We start from the raw sequence: 15,097 nt of genomic DNA, 5'->3' as shown, positions 1-15,097 counted from the left end.
CGCATTAAGTACCTGTACCTTGAAATGTAAACAGTTTGGTGTACACTCCAGAAAACGAGAACAGCTGATTTCATGGGCGCAGCCAAGCGAGTAGAGTAGGACAGTTCAACAGAGGAGCAATTTTAGTTGAACGCGAAGGTGGCGCTAGTGGTGGGCGCAACATTTTCCACTGCAAACGACGTAAAACACTAAAAAGTGAGCAGCGAGGATGCTTGCTCATTATTCATTTGTCAGCTCATTTGTCATTATTTGGGCCTGTAATCCACATCAGGGTTCGGAAAGGCTGCTAAATGCCGATGGCCGGCACAAGAAAAACGTGTTTACAATGGTTTTCGTCCCGTTGCAGTTCCAGCGAATATACCTTTTTTGCGGCACCTTCCTCTCTATTCGTTTTTTTTTCTTAGTCATTTTTGACTGTTGTCGGTTCGTTGGGGCTTCGGAATGTGGTGGCAAGGGGGACAGTCCACCTCTCCTCGAATTTTCACCGTGGCTCTCCCCCCCCCCCCCCTGAACTTTCGTCCACAAGTCTCATCCGAGACAGATTTCGTTTCAGCTCTTTCAGCGCAGAATGAAAATGAACACCGGTTTAAAAAGGAGTCGTTGAAGACGTGTAAAACACGAAATTCACCCGAATGGGTGCTATGTACGTGATACTGTGTGTGCATATCTACTACACGGAAAGCAGTGACATACCATAGAGCTGCCTTGCTTATATGGTACAAGCAAACGCAGATTTGCTCCCCAGCAAAGGACACTGCCTTGTGTTTGGTCAGCGCAAGGAAGCCTTCAGTGGAAGCTCTTATCCTGCAGCGAGGAGTTCACTGGCATGTTTGATGACTCGTGAAGCTTATCAGGCTGTTTTTGCCACAACCATAGCTAGAATAATCGACAGAGCGTATAGTGCAGCAATAAACAACATTTACCGAAGAAATCAATGTACTTTTGACGATAATATCAATTTTAAAAAAAATGAGAAAACACGCCATCGCTCGCTCACTTCTATAAGGATATGAAGGATTCATCTCACATCTAAAATGAACATGAAGAAAGATTGCCAGCAATTTTGCTCTTTCTGTTCCTCGAAAGAAAGGAAAGCGCCTTCATTAAAAAAAATACATCTTAGTGAATTATGGAAATTAGAATGTCAAAATACCTTGCATATAAGGTTTTCCTCCACTCGCATACGTGTAAATGCAAAACTAATGTACAGGTAGTGCTAGTTGTTTTATTTTAAAAATTCTATATTCGAAAGGGCTACGACCACGAAGTATGTCTTTGTGGCACGTTCCTGTTTATTTTGTGTGTGTGCTTCAGCTTGGACAAATTTTTATATAAAAGCCACGAGAGCACGTCATTTTCACAGTTGAGTTCTACGGTCAGGCGCATATCTTTTCCGAGAAAGACTATAATGACTAATAAAGATGACTAATTAGGACGTCTTGAACAAAAGCCAGATATCGATATGGGAGACTGTCCTAGTTCAAACCCACACCACGTTTAAAACTGTTGAAACACGCACGTGTATTAAGATATACATCCCTGAATTTTGACATGCATATGGGCCAAAACAGAAACCGTGGCAACCACGTTTGGGGTGGTGGTCTTCACTGTACCGGACCAGTATATACTTCTGTATGTCAAGTGCGCTCGCAACTGTATTGTCTTGGCTCAGAAACCGTATGTGTCTCGAACGTAGAGAGACGAAAAAGAAATCATAAAATACGAATATACTTCAAGTACTCTTCTCCTTAGGGAAGCGAGAGTTCTCTGTTCCTTTGGTACACGCTGTAAAATTGTAACGCTGTTTTTATACCAGCTATTTATTGACTCTACGTTGCACTAGTGTTAGCGCGCTGAGCCGTTGAGCCGTTGAGCTGGAATTGGAATTAGAATGGGAAATGAACTAAAAATAATACTAAATAATATTAAAAGAAAATGAATGAAAAAGTGTTGAGCTATCTGAGCTGATCGAGGTAGGTTCACTCTGGAAATTGTTACACCGACGACTAGCGCCACCTTCGAACTCAGCTAAAATTATCCCTCTGTAGAACGTTGAACTGGCCTTCTCGGCTCGCATGGCCCGCCCATTAAATCAGCAATCAGCTGTTCTAGTTTTATGGAGTGTGCACCACACTGATTGCAGTTCAAGGTACAGGTACTTAATACGAGTGGGAGAGCTTCGGCAGTCTTATTGTGAATTCATGGGTGCATCAACGAAGATGGGCATAGCTTTCGGGATGGCTGTGTGTATGTCAGCCGATGTCGTTCTCCGTCTGTGCATGTGTGTTAATAATTGGGAATTTTCGTCGCGAGACAACTAAGATCACCGTCTGTGCACGTGCGCGCTCTTGCAAATGCGTAATGCAATCTTGCAAATCGTCAAATGCACGTAAACAGTGCTTACATTTTGGGGGGCCTTCACTCAGCTAATGTTTATGCCAGAAAATACTCCCCTAGTTCACATGGCATACTGAATATGAGTGTGCTCCACAGGCACAAACTACAATTTAAATTAGCACTGCAGTATGTTTATCGGCAAACATGAAATTACCCTTCAGAAGTGCATCATGCAAGCTCATTGATTCTGATGGTAACTGTTCATGGAACATGGGATGGGGTGAATGACGCTGTCATCACATGTTGCGTCACTAGCAGTGATTTTGCACTGAAGCCTGCAACTCGACGATGTAATTCACATCTTGATTGCAGAAAAAGTAAGCCCATGGTTGTTATTACTTGGTATACAGTTGAAACTTGTTAATATGATGACGGTCATTCTCGTGGATTTTTGCAATGAAACCATTTTAGGATAAAGAACACCTGTCAAGGTGTAAGCTATGAGAAGTAGTAGATTGAGTGAGGCATAGTGAGGGCATTTTAAAATACCTTTTTTCCTTCATCTTTTCAATGCTGACATACATCTGCTTGTGTAACTGTGAATCTGGGCTATTCCACCCAATACCAGCCAGAGGTGTAGCTTGACTCTCTTAAATATCACTGAAAAACTGTGTGCATTTTTTGGCCGATACATATATAGTATGTAAATCATCATTTTGTTTTCTTGAACAATTGAGGCGCATAAAACTCTTAGCGCCTTACGAGTTTCCTTCTGACATCTACATCTACATCATTTGTGCGCTTTCCTTGCCTGGTGTTAGAGGAGAAGCACGGGTCTGCCATCCCAAAGGGCATGTAGAATGAGAATAAATCTGGGGAAGTGGTGAGAACTCCAGAACGGAGCACATTTTGGGTCAAGTTTACGATAAATTTCTCGCAAATTAGCATTCTTGAAGGAGCCCCAGATTATCTATGCTTGTATACTGCTGCATGTGGATTAGCTTCTCATAAAAATATCAAGCTGATCTATGTTTCATTGTTTAACCAAGCGTTTCAGAATATCAAGCACTTGCAAAAAATTACATTTTTTTTTCAGATAGTATATTCACATATAGGTAGTTTTGTAGGGATGTGCCAACTGAATCCGCGAATGCACGAATCCTCGAATATTAGGCAGGGATTCGAGATTCGCGAATCAGAATCCCAGTGCACAAAACGGCGAATCGAATCTTTCGAATCCACTAACCACGTTTGTTTGTTTTTCAAATTGGCGCCTCCGGAGTCCGCCGAAGGCCTCATTGGCCCCCACAGGTGTTTTCTTGTTTGTTTGTTTATATTGCTCTGCGACTGTTGTTCTGGAACTGTTCAGACAGGAACTGGTACATTACAAGTTTAAAAGTAACCTGGTTTTGCTTTTGATTGTTGCTTAGTTTTATGGAAATTTCAGTCTCAAGAATTTCTTGTAGTCGGCGAACAACGTGTTAAATAAATTACATTTAAGAGCAACTACATGGGTACTCTGGGTTTTGATTCCTCGGTATGGGTTTTCTCCTGAATGTGATGTATTATTTGATTCGTTTTTCATTAAACAAAGGCATCATATTCTGCTTCAAAACACTTTTCTCTAGACGTGTTTTTCCCTGGCTTTTTCAGCTTTTTTTTGAAAAACGATTCGAAAGATTTGATATTCGTAAGACTCGTGGATTTGTAGAACCTTCCTTGGATTCGGATTGGAAAAAAATTCGTCCCATCTTTGAGTAAAGGATATGTATAACCCGTCCTCTCCTGTAACATATTGAAAATATACAGGATTATTTTTCTTAAAAAAACGAAAAAGTTTTGTTACCATAATGGGCTGCAGCAGGTTCGTCACTTGAGGTCATCGAGGAAGCAAAAAAAAAAGTGCCTTTGTGGCTGTCTCCGGCGAAAATCGACACCCTGCTTTTCCATTTTGAGAACCTACAGGTGTATAAGTTCTTACGCAAGGAAACTGTTTCGTCAGCTCATTCATATCCCATCTGTATGACACTATAGCACACTTTGAACAAATTTTGCATTCTACTGTTCTGCCCAATTCTACAGATTAGTTGCAGTCGCTGCATCATAACAGCTTTGTCAACATGTATTATTGTTTTCGCATACGTGAAGTCATCTGGAAAGTGAACAAATCTCATCATTTCAAGGACAGACCCTCTCCTATAGCATGTTCAGAATCTGCTGCCATGTGTTTTCTGTAGATCTTATTGCATCACCTGACCATATTGGCTCAGATCATGTCAGAATGCGACGTAACAGCGTTTGGAAACAATTTATTATGATGTCGTGTGCCCTTCAACCACAACAGAAGAAAAGCCCACAGTCTTTGTTTCAGTGAAAATAGGCGTTTTTGCTGCATTAACAGAAGGTGGCTCAAAGTAATGGTACCTCCTTTAGGCCTGGGTGGAGCATGCCTCACTGTGCTTTAGGTCCAGTTATTTCTCGCTCCAACCGCATGTCTTTGGCAGTGAGCCGCAACGTATGCAGTCTTCAAGCTTTCTTTCACCCGGAAGTACAGCTCACAGCTTTGCAGGCATCAGAACATCTGCACGCAATAGGGGGCTGCAATCTAGCCCTATAGGTGCCAAATTTTTAAATGACACTGCGCACACAGTCATAGTACCCTTTATCACGGCACAAAGCATTTATGTCAGAGCCATGCTTGCGGAGGCAAAGTCATGCTTGCCAAAGCTAAAGAGGCAAAGTGATGCTTATGGAGGGTTTTATTATGCCCTGCTGCTCAGTGTATGGCTTCTGCTTAAAAGCTGGAACAAACCAATAAAAAAATTGTGAGGAAAGAAATATGCCACCTTCATTCGCCATCGACCAAGCAAACTAAGTCAATAAAGGTGGTTGTCATTCACTCTGTTATGTGATTGGGTTCATGTTAAGTCACCTGTTTGTATCTGTTAGTACAGTGCTGGACAAAAGTTTACGGAACGCGAGCGGCGTATTTTCTCTGGGCAGAGACACCCTAGCGGCGAGCGTAAGCTGGCGAGTCCACGCGTTCAGAGGGATGAAAGAGTGCGCTTGTGGCGACCCACCGTGGTAGTAGTCGTAACTTTGCTTTTGAGTGTAACGAACGCCAAAATGGCTTCGTTTTCGGTCTGCTGCACCGAGCGCGAGTGGAAGTCCCTCCGCTATCGGAGAGATAACAGGGCGCTAAGATGAATTGAGGTGACAACGGGTTGCAGTGCCGAGCCTTTTTCGTTTTTTACGCCTCAGCGTAATGCAGCTGACATGGCGTGCGCAGAGCCCGGACTTAAACATCATCGGCTGGGGCAGCTTGAAGAATAGGATGAGCAAGAGACGGACGCCTACAAGGAGCCAGGACGCACTCTGGGAATTTATAGAAGCAGATTGGTCCTTGCTACGTGAAGTCATGGGCCTTGTCCGTCGGCTATACGCTTCCCTTCCTGTGCGTATGGCCCCAGTTATTGCTGCGAAAGGGGGCCGACAAAGTATTGGGACAGTATCGTCTCCCCCTGCCTCTTTTTTTTGTGTGTGTGTTCAAGGGTATACGCTCTTTTCTTCTGTTTTTGTCTAATAAAAAAAGAAAAAAGCTAGGCACTGCGAGCCCGTTGTCACCTCAATTCATCTTTGCGCCCTGTTATCTCTCCGATGGCCGGGAGACTTCCTTCCCGCGATAGTCACTCGCGCTCGGTGCAGTAGACCGAAAACGAAACCATTTTGGCGTTCGTTACACTCAAAAGCAAAGTTACCACTACTACCACGGTGGGTCGCCACAAGCGCACTCTTTCATCCCTCTGAACGCGTGGACTCGCCCGCTTCCGTTCGCCGCTAGGGTGTCTCTGCCCAGAGAAAATACGCCGCTCGCGCGTTCCGTAAACTTTTGTCCAGGACTGTACCAGCTAGCTTCCTTGTAATGTAACACCTATGTGACCGCATGGAGGACAAAGAGGAGGAATTAGCTAGTCGGCGTAGTAGCTCTCACACTGGCATAGCTGGTCAAAAAGAAAATGCGGGCCATACATCACATGAAACAGAAATACCACTATATTTTCATCAACCACTGGTTGATTTCTAGTAGTATGGCGTGTCCATGGACTGATTTTTTTATTTTTGGAGAAATCATACTTTTGCAGTTGTAAGGGATGACAACATGTTTTACATCCGAAGTGGATGTAGGAATTAGGTCTCGTTAAATTATTGGAAATAGAAGGTCGGTGCAAATGCATCGTCGGTTTCCCTATGTGCCGCTATAATTTGCAAAAGCACGCTCGTGACCATTTAGTGTGAGGACATGGCCCCGAAATAATGGTTGTGTGAGAGTAAGTCTCGAAGCGTTCTTTTTGCCTGTTCACATGAATGTGAGGGAGAAACAACGCTGCAGAACTGCAAACAGCACATTTAATGTAATGTCGCGCAGAATGCAAGTTTTATAGCGAATTCATGTTTCAGCACAATATTTATAAGCTGTAACAAATAGGTGCAAGGGTACCATTGCATACAATGAACTCACTTCTTGAACACTCCTGAACACTTCCTGAACACTCTTCTTGGCATGTGTGCTTAGCATAAAGGGTTTATAAACGTTTATAAACGTACTTGAGGATTGCTGAATGTGAAGATCATGGGAGAGAAAGGAAGGCTAACAAATACAACAGAGGGTGCCATTCATTTCTCACACTTCTGATTTCAGTTAGTTATTGCTCTTGGTTTTCTTCAGCTCCGATATCTGATAACTAGAATTCGCACTGTATATCCACGCGAATAAAAAAGATGAAAAAAATTCTGTGAGGAAATTGCGTGGTTTTTAAGGCCTTGAACACGGCATTCTTAGGTTCCAGGGTATTCAAAGACCAGTGAAAACAAAGTGTTTGAAGTATTATGTCTAGATACATCTCTTGCAGCTTTTGCATGGCAAATTGTTGTCTACGAAGGTGCGCGAATCAATGTGGATGTTCCTGCAATTAGAATCTTATTCCGTTACACTTTGAGATTGCCGTACGTTGGTTACAAAAAATTAAGGCACCTCTGCTGACCTAAGTTATTCATCCGAGAGAACATAGTCTTTATTTGCAAACAAACAAACAAACAAACAAAGAGTATCTTCATATTCATATGCAGCTTATTTACAGAAAGGCATTTCGAGAGTCTGTCCAGTACCTGTTCCCTGCAACGGAGGCTCACAAGGAAAACCACAGGCAAGAAAGTACAGGTGGAAAGGCGGGTTCCGATTTCACGATTCTACGGTTCTGAGGCTGGAACACACACAAACACACACAGACAGAGAAACACAACACATCCACACGGTATCGGTACAGGAGTTTTTCGTTGATCGTCAGTTTTCAACTCTCCGATTTCACAACCAAGGCAGCCCTGCAGGAGAATGGCGATGTCCGCGAAAATGTTCATAATATAACAGGTGTCCACCATAGCTGGAACCAACACCGGGAACTCATTTGGTGACTTACGACACGAATTCAGAGTTCGACATACTCAAATTTGACAGGCGAGCAGCAGAACAAGGCATTAACTGCAGTGCCAACAGAATCCTGATAGCCGGCGGAGAATACAGTAAATGATTCGTCCAGACTCGGTACTCTCGTTCCCTTCTCGTTTTTGCTGCTGTCTCTTTATTTACTTTCACGTTTAACTCCCCTCGTCTGTTTTGTGTTACTTCTGCGCTGTTCGCCTCTGATAGGCTCGGGAAGTGTGATTCTTCTGTTGCCTCGAGCTTATCGCTCAACAACGCAATGAGATCCCCGACTACATCATGTTGTATCACATCGTAAATACGGTGCGCATCGATAAAATTGCTAGGGGCGACAGTATCAATATCTGAATAGTCCGGTTTAACGTCTAGAGCTGGGACAAGAAACTTCGAGAATCCTAAGGCATACGCGAAAGTTCTGTTACGGCACTCGTTAACAGGGTGTTCATCCCGACATCTGGGGTATGGTCCGGTGCACGATGCATGACCGAACGCACCACACCGCTCGCACTTTGGGGTATCACAGTTCGAATTCAAGTGGCCTTCTCTGCCGCACTTTCTGTATACTCGCAGGACTCCCTGGCATGCGCATTGTACAATTCATGAACTGTTCATGCGGTTTATTCGTACGCAATTGGGGATGTTTTTTTGCATATCTATAAACACTTGAAAATTGTTTACTTACACGGCCTGGTGCTGTGATGTTTTGCAGCCCTTCACTATGCATACCTTACCCATGGGGCCGAAAAAAACATGAAAATGTGCGACACCAATGTGCTGAATCAGCAGAAGCATCACTTAAGTCAACGAAGTAACCGCAACTACACCATCGAGCATTTTGCTGCCCACGTGATTTCTCCGCCCATTTTCCCCTCTCCTGCGCAGAAGTTCAACTTGCAAAGGGTATGCCGAGCACAAAGTCACCCCGAAGACTGTCCTTCAAGGCAATCTGGACACCGTACAGGAAAGCCTGGGTTTCCCAAGCCGCGACGTGGTCGGGAACGGCTACTTGTTGAAGTCTCCGTTCATGGACCGTCTTGTATATGCATGTTACTCTGCTCAAAGGAATACGCTGCATCCAACCGCATTCTAGCAGCTGCGGCCACAACTCTTCACCCGTGCAGGTACGTAGAATGTTTATACACCTCAAACTGATATTAGGACAAAGTCGAATATACCTATCGTCAGAGGTTATTGAAACCGTAGCTTCGGAGACTAGTTATCTGTTCACTCGGCCTTCGATGTTGAAATCGGAACATGTGGGGGGCGACGGCACCTCCCAAACTGCAGCTGTACAGTCCGCCACCCGTAATTGATTGGGAGTAGATTTAACGCAGGGTGAATCATCGGTCAGGGTAACTTTCTGTCTCGAGCACCTCAAGACAAGTGATGTATCCAAAACCAGGTCCCAATGAGCCATATACAACCTCAGGATTTCGCTTGAAGTAACGACCTCGGATAATCAGACGTCCGCAGAATGTCGGGAAACTTCCCACGGATGGAAATTGTAGTAACATAGTTTGTTCAACGTTACCGCCCTAACCGGTCTACAAGACATACTCGCCGACGAACAGGGTACACATCTTGAATAATGTGAGGCATGTAGGTGGCTGTTCAGTGGTTATCATATGAACACTGTGGAGGGGGTTATTGGGTTCTACAGGTAGTATATGATTGGATTTCTTTGTTTTATTTACTTGTGATGGGTGCACAGTAGAGACAGCATATGCAGAAGAATGAATGTTTATATGTTTAATACTTCAAAGCGGCACATCTGCGAGTGTTACAGTCCCTTTGTCTGGAGGAATGTAGTTGGCGTGTAAATCAGCTTCCATTTCCCCACTGCACAAGAACAGGTTTAATATTTTTTTCTGAAGCATCATAGCATCATATCTATAGCTTTCGCAACTCTGAGCACAGCTTTTTTCCTTTTTTTTTGTCAGCGTCAGTTAATTTCATGCGTCGTTCTAGACCTATACAGATAAATATGTCACAACGAATGCACCTCTCAACCAGGCACACGACCTGCAGGTACATTCACATCAGAAATACTACCCGAAAACAGTTCGCTATCCAAAATATATCCGACGGGATAGGTGTGCCCAGTACCTACCTCGATCACTGATGACACCGCTTGAGCGAACACCGTGTATTGCTTGACATATCCGTAGCTGATGTTCCCAACTGTTGTGATACCTTGAAGGCAGCAATATGGCGGCTGACTCAATTGCTCCCTACTACTAGAGACGAATATGAGCTGCGTCTGCTCGCCGTCCTGTTTTTGCATAGCTTACCTGTCGTACACGTTGCTGCTTCAGCGATACTTTACTGAAGCAAGCGCAAGTACCAACTTGTGTAGCTGACACACTCATCGACGGGCAAACTGGTCAAAGCCAACCGCAACGGCTGCCACCGCCTGTCCACTGTTGCCAGCCGTGAGCTGCTCTCGAGTTCGTGCACGATCCAAGGTATATATAGACAGGTAGCGAAACTCCCATAGTGCCCTGCGTCTTCAGACGACGCCATGATAGAGACTGTCAGCGCCATCCATCCGTTGCGCGGTCACTACTTTTGTAATTAAATGAACCTGCTGGAAATAGTCCAATTCAAAATAGCCCAGAAATCTCATTCGGTTTAAGCGGATATCGCATTCACAATTCTCATTGAAAGAGCCAAAATTTCCCATTCCTATTCGACAATTTTGGACAAATACCATATTGAAAACTATTGGAATTTAGTAGGTATGAAAGAGAAATCACTCTAAATGCCAATGGGGATGAAGTGGAACCACGTTTAATAACACCCATTGGAGGCCAGTCTAGTTTACCATTGGCCCAATGTGCTGTACCCCGATTTCCCCATTAAATTCAGCTGGAAATTCTCATTGTCGATGCACCTTTTGAATGTGCCATAACATTCGATTCTGCTGCATCGAAGGAGCAGAACGTATATTTTTGCTGTAGAAAGAAGTTACACTAGATGGCGTTTCTGCGTGCACATTTATTTTTTCATACATCAGATTACAGCAGATATTAAAATATTACAAGAGGGACATATAAAGGTGAAAGTTATTTCAAATGTTTTGTAAGCGTGAATATTCACCAATCAGTTGAAAATCGTTAGCAAGACATACTGAACAACAAGAGTAAAAACTTGATTGAGCACTTACATGTTTTGAAAGATACTGGTCATCATCAACACACACACACAAAATAAATCCACAACAAGTAACGTCATAGTGATGTTTTCCCAAACATCCGTACAGCGTCAACGAACAAAGCAGAAGGTCTTGAAGCACTCAACCATTCATGGTCCTCTGTGCTTCGTAGGTGATTCGCGATGCCCCGTCCGGCGTGCCTTTCATGCGTGAAAGTCAACCCCATCCACCTTCGGTAAGATTCCGTTCTGGCCACCTGCTGACAAATGCCTACGTGCCTATGCCACCTGCGTCGCACCAGGCCAACCTTCAAGCACCATGTCAGTATGAGTGGGTGTGAAATATATTACATACCGTTGCTCACAGACGGGAGGTAACACGGATTGCACATTTCGCTCTCCTACTATCACCGGTTGTAATGCCTACTGTGATGGCAGCGATTGTTACAAGTCAAGAACATAGGTTTATTCAAGCTGGATTCAAAGCGCGTTACATGGGTGCGCGATGAGTGCAACTGGCTAAAGTTTCGGAATGTAAGAGGCTGAGAGTGTGTCGACTGACGTCGGCACGCTCTCGCGTTACCCGCGATGTTCTATCTAACGTTACATCCTCCTGGTTTTCACTAGATGTCAAGTCTTTGGACCGGTTTAACTATTCGTCCGGCACGAGTGGTGACATAAGCCGGTGCTGGTCCAGGTAGGCTGGTCACCGTTGGTGGTTGTGGTTGGGCTTCGTTGGGTCATCAGTCTCTGGCAGGGCACTGTGGTGTGAAGTTGTTAACTAAGCCCTTGTAGGACGAATTACTGATGAATTCCTTCTGAATGTGCCCGTATTTATTCTCACAATTAAGGACCTTGGGCTCTGGTGCTTGCGGACCACTTGTGCTGCGACCCAGTTTCGATGGTCAGTTAAGGGTTTAACTCTGTCCCCTGCTTCCATTGTGGGTGCTTTAGTGGCATGCTTGTCGGCATTGACCTTCTGACGTGCCCTTGCCTGCATAATCTTTTGTGTCACATCTGGTATGACACCTGGTTTTAGTAGGTTGCTCTTGGTTGGTACTGGTGTTCTAGTTCTCCTCCCATTGAGGCGTTGTACCGGAGATCCGAGGCCTCCATCCCGGGGCACATTTCTTAGGTTCGGCAGTGCTGCTTGAATGTCACTGCCGTCTTTGGCACAACGTTTTAGAAGATTCTTGATTGCATGTACTGCTCTTTCTGCCAAGCCATTAGATCGTGGGTACAAGGGGCTAGATGTTACGAGTCGGAACTGCCATTCTGCTTCAAAGCGATGGAACTCCAGTGCTGTGAAGCAAGGTCCGTTGTCAGATTCGACTACTCGTGGAATGCCGTGCGTTGCAAACCATTCTTTCATTGCTCTGACCACTTCTGCCGCTGAGGCGTTTCTTAGTTCCTTGAAGTCAATCTACCCCGAATAGCTGCCCACTATAACAACGTGTGGCTTCCTGTTGAAGTCGAATATGTCGATGGCCACTCGATGGGTAGCCTTTGTGAGTTTTCACAAATGCTGCATCCTTTGACGAGGTTTCTGATGTCATTTGACATCCCTGGCCAGTAGACAGTTTCGCGGGCTCGCTTCAGGCAGCTGTTGATACCAAGATGCCCTGAGTGTACTGCTTTCAGAACTCTTTGTTCACATGTATTGGTATGACGACACGATCACCTCTGAATAGTAATCCGTGGTATTCTGAGAGTTCATCTTGCACAGGTGAGACCAGCTTCTGTGCTTCTGTCCTCAGAGCTTCCAATACACTATGGAGTTGCTCGTCTTGTTCAACTGTTCAACTTGTTCAACTGTGGCACCCAGTTCATTGAAAGTTTCCTCTCCCACGGGGATCAGTTCCAGGACTTCCAGCTCGTCGGCGCCTAAATCGGTGTTCTCCTCTGTTCTGCAGTCTCTGCTCAGGAGGTCTGCGATGTGGAGATCTCTGCCTCTCTTGTACACTATGGTTGGTGCATAACATTGCACATCAAAGAGTAGTCTCTGCAATTTTGGCGGGACACGTCCCAGTGGTTTCTTACTGACAGTTTCTAGTGGACGATGGTCAGTCTCAATGGTCAGTGGTCGACCGTAGATGTAAGAGTGCAACTTCTTGCAGCCATATCTTATTGCAAGAGCTTCCTTCTCTATTTGCGGGTAGTTCATTTGTGCTGGGTTCAGTGTGGCTGAAGCATAAGCTAACGGTTTGCCTTCTTGCAGGAGTACTGCTCCGAGTGCTTTTGAGCTTTCGGCGACTGAAAGGGTCAATTTTCCGTTGACGTCATAGTACTGCAGTGTTGGTACCGCGCGGAGTGCGTCCTTGATCGTTTGCAGTGCAGCACTCTGCTCTTCAGTCCACAGACAGGCTGTATCCTTCTTCACGAGCTTCCTCAATGGGATCGCCTTCTCAGCTAGGTGAGGTATGAATTTCTGGAGGTATTGTAGCATTCCCAGGAGGCGCTGGAATTCGGTTTTGTTTTCCGGCTCTGCGATTTTCTCAATCGCTTCAAGCTTCCCTTGATCTACTTTGAGACACTCATCCGTTGGAATATGTCCCAGAAACTTTACTTTACTTTGGTTGTAGACACACTTCTCTTGGTTGAGCTTGGCACCAGCTTCTTTGAGTCTTGTCAGTACTTCCTGGGTGTATTTCTCCCGCTCTTCTGTGGCCTTGGCGTTGACTAGTATATCATCCATTGAATTAGCAACATTGGGGTGCCCTTCAGGATTTCGGAGACCACTTGCTGAAATACATCAGGTGCTGTCGCTATTCCATAATGGGACACGTAGGAATGTGTATCTGCCCCAGGGTGTGCTGAACGCAAGGTATTTTTGAGTTTTTTCCGATACGGCGGGTTGCCAGAATCCTTTCTTTAGGTCCAGCAGAGTGAAGACTTTGGATCCGTGCACCTGGACCGCTATTTCTTAAAGAGTTCTTAGTGGGTAGTGCCTTCTGAGAAGGATCTTGTTCAAGTCTGTGGGATCAAGACATATTCTCAATTTACCCTTTCTCTTGACAATAACCATCTGGCTACAGAAGGGTGTGGGCTCCTGGATTTTCTTGATGATGCCGGCTGTCTCCATTTTATCTAACTCCTTTTTCACACCCTCCTGGATGGCATAGGGCACCTTTCGTGGCGGTCTATTTTCGTTGTGACTGACATCTTCCTTGAGGTCTGCTTCGTAGACAAATCCACGGGTGCACCCCATTCCTTGGTAGATGCTGCTGTCAGTGTCTTTGACTGCATGATCGTTAACAGTGGCTTCTTCCACGGTGTGCACGCGCTTCACCGGGTTCAGCAAGTCGCACGCATTTCTACAGAGTATGAGTGTCACATGTCAATCCTCAACAGTGAACTTGATTTTGACCCTACGACCACGTACTGTACATGATGCAACGCATTCACCAGCAATTGGGTATAGGAGACTAGACGCTTGACGGATGACTGGCTTATGGCTAGGTTAAGGCGCTTGACCGTGTGCAGCGGGAGTACATTGCACTGTGCTCCAGTATCCAGTTTCATTCTCACGGTCTCCCCGCACTGGAATGTAATTGTCTCGTGCCAGTCTTCATTTGTGCTTTCACCCTGCTCAACCTGAGCTCAGAAATGAACAAGTATTCTTACTCTGACTCTTAGTGTTCTATGGCGTCTACTTCTTTTAATTTTCTTTTGTCGGTCTTGCAAACAGCAGCGAAATGGCCTACCTTGCCGCAAGTTCCACATGTCTTGCCATATGCTGGGCAGTTTCCTTTTCTGTGTTTATATTTCCACAGTAGCCGCACTTCTTTCCTGACGGTTTACCGGGCGGAGACTTTCCCACCTTCTTCTCGGCCGCGTTGTGCTTCTTGAGATGCTTCTTGTGCGTTTCCACGGCGTCGACGGCTTTCGCGCTCTCCGTCATAACTATGATTTGTTGGGCAGCTTGTTCGTTGGCCTTACTGAGGTTGATCGCTTTCTCCAGGGTTATCGTCGGGTCAGTTAAGGAGCTTTTCGCGAACATAGTCGTTCTTCACTCCGACAATGATGCGATCGCGCAGAAGTTCTTCTCTTAACGGGCCGTAATTGCTCCGGTTGGCTTGCAGTCGTGCTGCAGTGACATAGGCCGTGAAG

This window comes from Ornithodoros turicata, unplaced genomic scaffold (genome assembly GCF_037126465.1).
Source record: "Ornithodoros turicata isolate Travis unplaced genomic scaffold, ASM3712646v1 Chromosome29, whole genome shotgun sequence".
Lineage (NCBI taxonomy): Eukaryota > Metazoa > Arthropoda > Arachnida > Ixodida > Argasidae > Ornithodoros > Ornithodoros turicata.
The sequence above is the reverse complement of the archived record's forward strand: the minus strand, read 5'-3'. Positions refer to the sequence as shown.